This window comes from Nematostella vectensis, chromosome 3 (assembly GCF_932526225.1).
Source record: "Nematostella vectensis chromosome 3, jaNemVect1.1, whole genome shotgun sequence".
In the NCBI taxonomy this organism is placed as follows: Eukaryota; Metazoa; Cnidaria; class Anthozoa; order Actiniaria; family Edwardsiidae; genus Nematostella; species Nematostella vectensis.
Genome location: NC_064036.1, coordinates 14225364 through 14236052, shown reverse-complemented (window position 1 = coordinate 14236052; position 10689 = coordinate 14225364). Strand labels below are relative to the sequence as shown.

General features: G+C 38.0%; 1 long non-coding RNA gene across 1 annotated transcript; it reads left to right on the top strand.

Moving 5' to 3' along the window:
• The first annotated feature begins 4048 nt into the window (after positions 1–4048).
• LOC125561300 lies at positions 4049–8466 on the top strand. Its single transcript, XR_007307333.1, has 2 exons — positions 4049–4209; positions 8289–8466. It is a non-coding gene; the product is annotated as an uncharacterized LOC125561300 (long non-coding RNA).
• The last annotated feature ends 2223 nt before the right edge of the window (positions 8467–10689 follow it).

The window sequence follows — 10689 nt, the reverse complement described above, 5'->3', positions numbered from 1 at the left end:
AAGGACCGGTAATTACCGGACCCGTTAGGTTACCGGGGGAGTTTTCGGGATACTTTTTCGGGTGCGGAAATGCGTTTCTTAACGCTGGTTGTTTACCGGCTCCCGATAAGGTAATTATTTATAATTTTCAAAGTTTATTAATAGATTGGCTGAATAATGAATGAGTTTCAATTAGAAATCCTAGATTTCTCGATGTTTTTAGACAGCTGAGACACCAAACATCACGTTAAGCGTAGGCACTTTTTTTTAAAAGACTAAAAAACAAGTAATAAAGTATCATGTTGTAGCAAAACTTCCAATAACTTCGCAAAGTTGTTTACAATCTTTTAGGCGCACGGTGACAGCTACATGTCAAATCGAGGTGAAACCTGATTGGCCGATAAGTGATCGCATAAAATGATGTTAGCCGTGATTGGTCCTCTTCTTACCGTGTTCTGTAAAAGCATTGGAAGGGTTTCTATTCCTCTCTGATGAAAATTTACTACAACTCCACACGACTTGAAAATGGCGAGATTTGATAGCAAAAAAAAGCAACAAATTGATTATCTAAACTTAGCAAACTGAAGATGAGTAATTGATCTATGAATTCAGCTATAAATATTAGGAAAAAACATCGATTTTTTTGTACCATTTTTCGCATAAGATGCGATTCCCGGTACATTTACGGGAGCTCTTGTGCTCCTGTCAGTTAGCAGGATTTTGTTTTCGGTCCGAAGATAACAGGAATTGGAGAGCTTATCGGGGCGGGCTTACTAGGTGATTTTCTGAGTTTACCACACACGGATAATTTTGTACAACTGTAGTTATGAGGACCGCACCAGACACGTTATCTAAGCTACGGAGAGTACCACACACACGGATAATCTTGTACAACCGTAGTTACGAGGACCGCACCAGACACGTTATCTAAGCTACGGAGAGTACCACACACGGATAATCTTGTACAACCGTAGTTACGAGGACCGCACCAGACACGTTATCTAAGCTACGGAGAGTACCACACACACGGATAATCTTGTACAACCGTAGTTACGAGGACCGAACCAGACACATTATCTAAGATATGGAGAGTACCACACACGGATAATCTTGTACAACCGTATTTATGAGGACCGCAACAGACACGTTATCTAAGCTACTGAGAGTACCACACACACACACGGATAATCTTGTACAACCGTAGTTACGAGGACCGCAACAGACACGTTATCTAAGCTACGGAGAGTACCACACACACAGATACACTTGTACAACCGTAGTTATGAGGACCGCACCAAATGCATTATCTCAGCTACGGAGATTACCACGCACAAGGATAATCTTGCACAGTCGTAGTTACGAGGAACGCACCAGACACGTTATCCAAGCTATGGAGAGTACCACACACACGGATAATCTTGCACAACCGTAGTTATGAGGACCGCACCAAATGCATTATCTCAGCTACGGAGATTACCACGCACAAGGATAATCTTGCACAGTCGTAGTTACGAGGAACGCACCAGACACGTTATCCAAGCTATGGAGAGTACCACACACACGGATAATCTTGTACAACCGTAGTTATAGGGACCACATAAGGGGGTCGTTTCTGAAATGGACCGGTAATTACCGGACCCGTTAGGTTACCGGGAGAGTTTTCGGGAATAAGGTAATTATTTATAATTTTCAAAGTTTATGAATAGATTGGCTGAATAATGAATGAGTTTTAATGAGAAATCCTAGATTTCTCGATGAATTTAGACAGCTGAGACACCAAACATCGCGTTAAGCGTAGGCACTTAAAAAAAAAAGATTAAAAAACAAGTAATAAAGCCTCATGTTGTAGCAAAACTTCCAATAACTTCGCAAAGTTGTTTACAATCTTTTAGGCGCACGGTGACAGCTACATGTCAAATCGAGGTGAAACCTGATTGGCCGATAAGTGATCGCATAAAATGATGTTAGCCGTGATTGGTCCTCTTCTTACCGTGTTCTGTAAAACCATTGAAAGGGTTTCTATTCCTCTCTGATGAAAATTTACTACAACTCGACACGACTTGAAAATGGCGAGATTTGATAACAAAAAAGCAACAAATTGATTATCTAAACTTAGCAAACTGAAGATGAGTTATTGATCTATGAATTCAGTTATAAATATTAGAAAAAAACATCGATTTTGTGGTACCATTTTTCGCATAAGTTGCGATTCCCGGTACATTTACTGGGGCTCTTGTGCTCCTGTCAGTTAGCAGGATTTTGTTTTCGGTCCGAGGATAACAGGAGTTGGAGAGCTTATCGGGGCGGGCTTACTAGGTGATTTTCTGAGTTTAGCACACACGGATAATTTTGTACAACTGTAGGTATGAGGACCGCAACTGACACGTTATCCTAAGCTACGGAGAGTACCACACACGGATAATCTTGTACAACCGTAGTTATGAGGACCACACCACACACGTTATCTAAGCTACAGAGAGTACCACACACGGATAATCTTGTACAACCTTATTTATGAGGACCGCAACTGACACGTTATCTAAGCTATGGAGAGTACCACACACGGATAATCTTGTACAACCGTAGTTATGAGGACCACACCAGATACGTTATCTAAGCTACGGAGAGTACCACACACGCACACGGATAATTTTGTACAACCGTAGTTATGAGGGCAACACCAGACACGTTATCTAAGCTATGGAGAGTAACACGCACACGGATAATCTGGTACAACCGTAGTTACGAGGACCGCACCAGACACGTTATCTAAGCTACGGAGAGTACCACACACCCATAATCTTGTGCAACCGTAGTTATGAGGACCACACCAGATACGTTATCTAAGCTATGGAGAGTAACACACACACGGATAATCTGGTACAACCGTAGTTATGAGGACAACATCAGACACGTTATCTAAGCTATGGAGAGTAACACGCACACGGATAATCTTGTACAACCGTAGGTCCGCACCAAATGCGTGATCTAAGCTACGGGGATTACCACACACACAAATACAAATGCAAATACTTTTGCGAAAACATATATGATGCACTCTTACACGGTGTAATCTATGCAAACGGAGTTATTTTTAACAATCCCTACTGTGAATGGGGATGGTCTATTTTGCTGTCAATAAGGGCTAACGCCCTAAACAACACTTTCCTCTTCGATAAGTCTTTTGTTTCTTTTTCATGTTTATGTTTACTCAATAGAGATAAATAAAGAGCTCGAGCTACCTGTGATGATTCCTTTCACATGTCTTCCGTTTTTCTTTGGGTAGTGTGTAGGTAGCAATGCAATTTTTTTAGTGTAGGTAGCAATGCAAAATCGAGTTATTATTTTGTGATTGCCGTCTCAGAATTTTTACGAGCTTAAAGAAGGCTAATCACGCCACCATTTTATACTCCTACTTAATGCCGAATCACACAAAACATCCGTTTCCATCAGCTAGTTCAAGCGAGTAACCAAAATATTTTCAATCAAATATCGTCAATAACGTATCAGACTTCATTCGTGGATTGTTATGTTGAAGTTTTTTTTGCAAATAAACCACTGTATTAAACAATAACAAAGGAGTGGTTGATCGATATTATTTAAAAGCGTTGTTTAGACTTCTTTGCCAAAACAGAAAACGATAGTACCCTAAGATTCAATCGCCGTTTTGTGCGGCCAAGAAAATGACCATCAATTTTCAAAGTTCTGTAGGAAACCTAAATCTAAATCAAATTCAATTTCCTTTTAATAATTAGAAAGCTTATCATTGTTTCTTTCTGCTAGTGAAAGGTGGTTATACGGACTTTAATTTAAAGTTTCGGAAACACCCAGTCACAATTAGGCTGTAAAAACATTGATCCTCGATTTCTACGTTTTATATTTTTTCATAATTTCTGAGATACCTCTTTATTATATAACCTGAAGATTAGTTGTCAGGTCTTTCAAATTTCGTTAAAGTAAATAAGTATTAATAAAAGAAACGATAAATACATCATTGAGATACAGAAGGAATAATGCACGCTCATTCGACGGGACTTCTGTGGTATATATCATTTGTAGTGTTACCTTGGCAACAGTTTATCTGAAGACAGTTTGAGTTGGAGAACTGTTTTCGAGACGAGCCGTGGTTGCACGATCCTTTATCATCGAAAATCATCCACCATCCGAAGTTAAACATCCATTTTTACCTTCTAAATACGTTGTATAAAGATTTTGGAGCACCTCCGGAAGGTAAGTTTAAATGATAATGATAATCGTGATTTGTTTTATTAACTAATCCTCAACCTTGTATTCTCCCGTACTCGGCCCTCGCTCGAGCCGAACAAAATTTATTCATTTCTTCAGTGAGTGCGTAGCTCCGTAAAGACAAGCATAAAATAAAGTGGCTCTATATATAACATAACCTACTCATCAACCTTTCTTGAAACAAAACGGAAAATAAGCGATGTTTGGATAGGTTTTGAAGCGATAATTTTTTTATAGCCGCTACGCAGGCTATAAATTTTTTAAGTTTGTTGTTTGTACATGCGCGCAATACTTATGAGTACTTAATGACACCTTTTAAAATAAGCGCGAAAAATCCAAATTAAAATTTGAACCGTTTTTTTTAATTGCCTTTCAAATCTAAACGGGCTTTCATTACACATTTCTGACGATTTTAGGTTTTATTCTCAATATTTATGCTTTGTTTACTGCATCTTCATTTTGTCTTAGTTAAACTAATTGACAGTCATATGAGACATTTGTTTTCTTCAGCCCAAACATGACTATGTGAACACCTAGTTCATTAGTTCCTGTTAACACCTCGGGGGTCATCTTTAGCAAATCTGGCAACCAATATGAATATTGTGGTATTTTTGTCCATTTTGGCCTAAAAGTTTACCTTTTCACTTTTGCAATATTACTTCCGGTTGGATACACTAAGCAGCTAAGCTCTAAGCAGTGGGGAGAATGCCAGTTTGGGAAGGAGGGAAAAAATGGATTAACATTGGCCAGCAAAACATTCGACTCCAGGCCACTCTGGCATTTCATTCGCAGTAAACCAATAGTTCAAAATGGCAGCTTGGTAGCAGAACGTCGTACACTTTCGGTTTTGCCAGTTTACCAAACAGTTTTCAAAGCTTCAAAGTATTGCAAGGATTAGATAGAATATTATGTAAGCTCAGGGTGAATCACATGCAAGATTTCCTCTGTGTAGCTATTATGATTTGGTCGATTTAATCAATAACCGTGCATTATTGCAAACCTCCGAAATCAAGTCAGAGGAACTGTTTGACAAAAAAATGTGTATATTTATCTATGATAACTCTACAAATTCAAGAGAAAACAACAAGACTTATCTGCGGACACTCATCAATGAACAGCACAGAGGAACAGCTTACTGCTTCTTTGTTAAAATTTAATTTCATCTCTAATAAGTCTTTAATTGTCATGGGATTATGAAATGGTTAAAAATGGTTTCCTGTTCACACTGTTTCCTTTTAAGGAGATACAGGTACAGTTTTATTAAAAGAGAAGCCATAACTGCACAGATTTCCTTCTGAATTGGGGCGAATTCTCACTAGAAATTGCCATTTCTCTGCATCTTTCCGTCTTATCCGTTCACCATTACACTGATAGTTGGTGCACAGCTTGCGATTTCTGCTGAATATCTTCATGACTTTTTGGCATTTTCACAAGGACAATGAACCATTATATTACTTCCTTTCTTCCTGAACTGGCATACCACACTGCTAAGGAGCCCATGTCTCATAACCCACAATGCTTAATGGGTTATCAAATAGATAAGCTAATATTAAAACAGTTCAAGTTAAGAAAGCTGTTAGTGTTTTTATGACTGTATATAATGTTAATATGGATAAACATTTACATGGCTTTTAAACAAATTGACCACAATATTTGTATTCTATGCCAGAATATTTGTTAAAGAGGATAATGAAATTTGTTTGATATAGGGTGTTACAGAACCTTTAAGGTACTCATACCTATTTTCAGACGGTACCTATTATTGGACAGTTGCAAAAAAAAATCATAAAAATCTCACTTCATAGGAAAAAACAAGCTGAAAACTGACTCATCAAGTTGAAGAACTGACATTTAGAGAACAATGTTTTTCAAAGCTTTTTACAAGACTTGGTGTTTATTACAGCTGGTTTTGATTGTTTGGTTTGATTGACTACGCACCATTATCAAACAAAGAAAGGGGTTTTGGATTTTTGGAGGTCGCACAACAACAAATTTGGCTATAATTCCCAAAACAAGAAATAATCTTTACTCATGCACCTCATGGCGAGTTTAAAAACCTTCCATTTTGTTGTTGATGTCTCAGGATGCTATTTGGCCTCTCTTTCTGTATTCCTGATTTGTTTGGACAGTACCTTACCCTTGCAACCTACTGTATTATCAGACAGTCTAACATTTGCTGAATTATACAACATAAATTTGAGCCGTCACACATTTACAAACATGACTTTTAAAAACTAAATTCGTCAACAATTATTGTCTGTGGTATTTTAGTTACAGTTAAAATACTTGCATTTTTTTTTTGTATTACTCTCACAAAGAAGTCTGATATTAGGTAAGAGCTTTCGATAATATGGTCAGTAAAACACTTCTATCTTGTGATCGTTTTGTATTGAATTTCCTTGCCATCAATTTTTGTGGTCTATAATGGGTATAGTACCTACTTCTCTCAAATAACAAATGAGAAATGTTCTCCATAGCATTATCATTGCAGCAAATCAGCAACAATTTATATTGAAATCCAGCCCTAAACCAGAAGTTATAAGTCATCCCAATCCAATTTTAGGGCACATCAAGCTCTGCTCATACTTAAAACAGCATAAATGTGGATTTTTGTCCAATCCAAAACATCCAAATATTTTATACAAGTTATGCAAACACTCATATTTATTTCAAAGTTGAACCCTCCATTTGTTTATAGAGTGCACATTTTTTCTATTTTTATAGGGAACAAAGTGACTTTAAGCTGGCCTTCCAAATGTAAAAGTTTCTCCTTTATGTTTACTTTTAGCCTCTTGTTCTTCAAACTTGTGACAAGCTCATTGTTTTGGTCTTACGTCTCATGTATGCAGGGCTTCTGGAATTACGCGCTTGTGCGGAAGCGCGTAATTTGGCTTTTTCCGCGTAATCCGCGTAATTTCCATGTAATCCCACATAATTTGGATAAATTTTGGAAGACAAAACATTTAATTGCACAGCTGATGGGTTCTTACCTCTATTTCTCGTAAAAAAAGAGAGATATTCTTCGTAAGAGTGCGATGTTTCGAACGGAATTTCGAAAACAAATAAAATGACTAGGTGCTCTTTGCTAAACTGCGAAGGCCTAGGACTAATAATAAAATACCTTTTTTTATAGGCTGGTAGCTAGGAGCCAATGAAAACTTGCCTATTTTCACACAAAAAAATCACCTTTTCAAGTTATTTAGTGCTTTCCTTCGGTACAAAATGTAGTTTGGGCATAACAGTTGATATTCCGTGTAATTTAGCACATAATTTAGTAAAGAATCCCGCGTAATTTTGAGGGTTTTTTTTTCGTAATTCCAGAAGCTCTGTGTATGAAGAATGACGATTTCCATGATGTTTACATTCTTTTTGTTCATGATTGTTGTGCATCACATCCAAAGACAAAAATTGACATTTGTTTCTGATTCTACTTTAAATTGCTTCTCATACCATTCACTGCAAAAGTCGTACTGTAGCTTTCCCCCAAAAAATGACATCCAGTTTTTTTTTTATTCATTGAAATAGAAGTATTGCAGAGATAACATAAAAATCAACCCTTCTTTTTGAAAAAAAAAAATATGATATAAGTAGGATAGATATTCTCAATTTTTATTTTTTACATAAAAGATGCATGTATCTAAAAGATGAATTTTAATGATTCTTCACATTTATGTGAAGGTTTTTTCCTAAATTAAACTTAAATATGTCACCGTTGTGGACATTAAGTAATGTCCACAATAATGTGTCCTCGTGCGGAAACAAGTGAAAAATCTGGAATTTTTTTCAATCCAAGGCACAAGCCCCTTTTTCAGTGAGCCCTGTGAAATGGGCGTGAACCCAAATTCTCAATATTTTATCATTTTCATAAGGCTCAATGGTTTGGAAGGCTCAATGTAATTTGAAAAAATCTTGATATTGCATATCTCATGTGGAATTGCCCAGTCTACCTGCAATAGTTGTATCACCTGTCTGTTGTTTTGCATGTTCTTTTTTACTGTATATAACCTCTACAAAAAGGCGCTTAATCAATAACTGTTACTTTTATTATTTTTTTTCCTTTTCAGGTTAAATAATCACTTCTACTGCCCTGCCTGGTGTGTGGTGGATAAGAGGCTCAACTCAGTTTGATTAGCATTGGTCACCTGTACAGCAGATATGGGGTTCAACTTACAGTGATTATAAGGATTAGCCCAGTTTGAATAGCATTGGTCTTATGTACAGTGAATATATGGATTAGCCCAGTTTGAATAGCATTGGTCTTATGTACAATGGATTAGGCGCTCAGCTCAATTTGCTTAGCATTAGTCTGGTGTGCGGTGCATAATTCTATTTTGATTATTATTGGATAAGGGGCCATGGACAGTTAAATTAGGATTGGTCGGGTTTACAGAGGAAAAGGTGCTTAGCTCAGTCTTGTGTACAATAGGGGGTTTAGTTCAGTATGCTTAGCATCAGTCTGGTGTGTGGTTGATAAGGGACCTAGTCAGTTTGATTATTATTGTTCCCATATACTAGCTCAGTTTGATTAGCATTTGTCTGGTGTGTGATGGATAACTGGCTGAGTTCAATTTGATGTAAAGTGCACTTGTAGCTCAGTTTGATTAGCATTGGCCCCTTGTGTGTGGCTAGGGGCTAAGCTCAGTTGAATTAGGATTGTCTTGTGTACAAGGGGCTTAGCTCAGTTTGATGATATAACTGGAGGCATCAGTCTGATGATAACTGGCTTAAGTCCAATTTGATGGAAAAGGTGCTTGGCTCAGTCTTATGTACAGTTGATATGGCCTGGTTCAGTTTGATAAGCACCAGAATCTGGTGTGTGTTGGACATCAGTATCTGGTGTGTTGTGCATTTCAATTCTGTACAGTGAATAAGGGAGTCAGCTCGGTTTGCTTAGCATTGGCCTTTATACAGTGCTGAGGGGCTTAGCTCATTTTTATTAGAGCTGATCGTATAAACAGTGGATAAGAGCTTAATTTGTTTTGATTATTATTAGTCTGATGATGAACAGTGGATAGGGGCTTAATTCTAAACACTAGGTTCTGGTGGGGCATAGCTCAGATGAGGTGTTCGTCTAGTTTACAGGGGATAAGGGCTTAATTCAGTGTTATTAACATTTGCATAGCATCATTATGGTGTGTGGTGTGAATAAGGGGCTTAAGCTCAGTTTGAATAGCACCAGTATGGTGTGTAGTGAATAAGGGCCTTAACCTCAGTTTGGATCGCATCAGTATGGTGTGTAGTGTATAAGGGGCTTAAGCTCAGTTGGGATAGCATCAGTATGGTGTGTGGTGAATAAGGGGCTTAAGCTCAGTTTGGATAGCATCAGTATGGTGTGTGGTGTATAAGGGGCTTAAGCTCAGTTTGAATAGCATCAGTATGGTGTGTGGTGAATAAGGGGCTTGAGCTCAGTTGGAATAGCACCAGTATAGTGTGTGGTGTATAAGGGGCTTAAGCTCAGTTTAAATAGCATCAGTATAGTGTGTAGTGAATGGGGGCTTAAGCTCAGATTGAATAACATCAGTATGGTGTGTAGTGAATAAGTGGCTTAAGCTCAGTTTGAATAGCATCAGTATGGTGTGTAGTGAATAAGTAAGCCCAGTTTGATTAAGCACCAGTATAGTGTGTGGTGTATAAGGGGCTTAAGCTCAGTTAGAATAACATCAGTATGGTGTGTGGTGTATAAGGGGCTTAAGCTCAGTTGGAATAGCATCAGTATAGTGTGTGGTGAATAAGGGGCTTAAACTCAGTTTGAATAGCACCAGAGTATGGTGTGTAGTGAATAAGGGGCTTAAACTCAGTTTGAATAGCATCAGTATGGTGTGAAGTAAATAAGGGGCTTAGCATCCATATGGTGTGTAGTGAATAACGGGCTTAAGCTCAGTTTGAATAGCATCAGTATGGTGTGTAGTGAATAAGGGGCTTAAGCTCAGTTTGAATAGCATCAGTATAGTGTGTGGTGAATAAGGGGCTTAAGCTCAGTTTGAATAACATCAGTATGGTGTGTGGTGAATAAGGGGCTTAAGCTCAGTTAGAATAACATCAGTATAGTGTGTGGTGAATAAGGGGCTTAAGCTCAGTTGGAATAGCATCAGTATGGTGTGTAGTGAATAAGGGGCTTAAGCTCAGTTTGAATAACATCAGTATGGTGTGTGGTGAATAAGGGGCTTAAGCTCAGTTGGAATAACATCAGTATGGTGTGTAGTGAATAAGGGGCTTAAGCTCAGTTGGAATAGCATCAGTATGGTGTGTAGTGAATAAGGGGCTTAAGCTCAGTTTGAATAGCATCAGTATAGTGTGTGGTGTATAAGGGGCTTAGACTCAGTTTGAATTGCATCAGTATGGTTTGTGGTGTATAAGGGGCTTAAGCTCAGTTGGAATAGCGTCAGTATGGTGTGTGGTGTGAATAAGGGGCTTAAGCTAAGTTTAAATAGCATCAGTATGGTGTGTGGTGAATAAGGGGCTTAA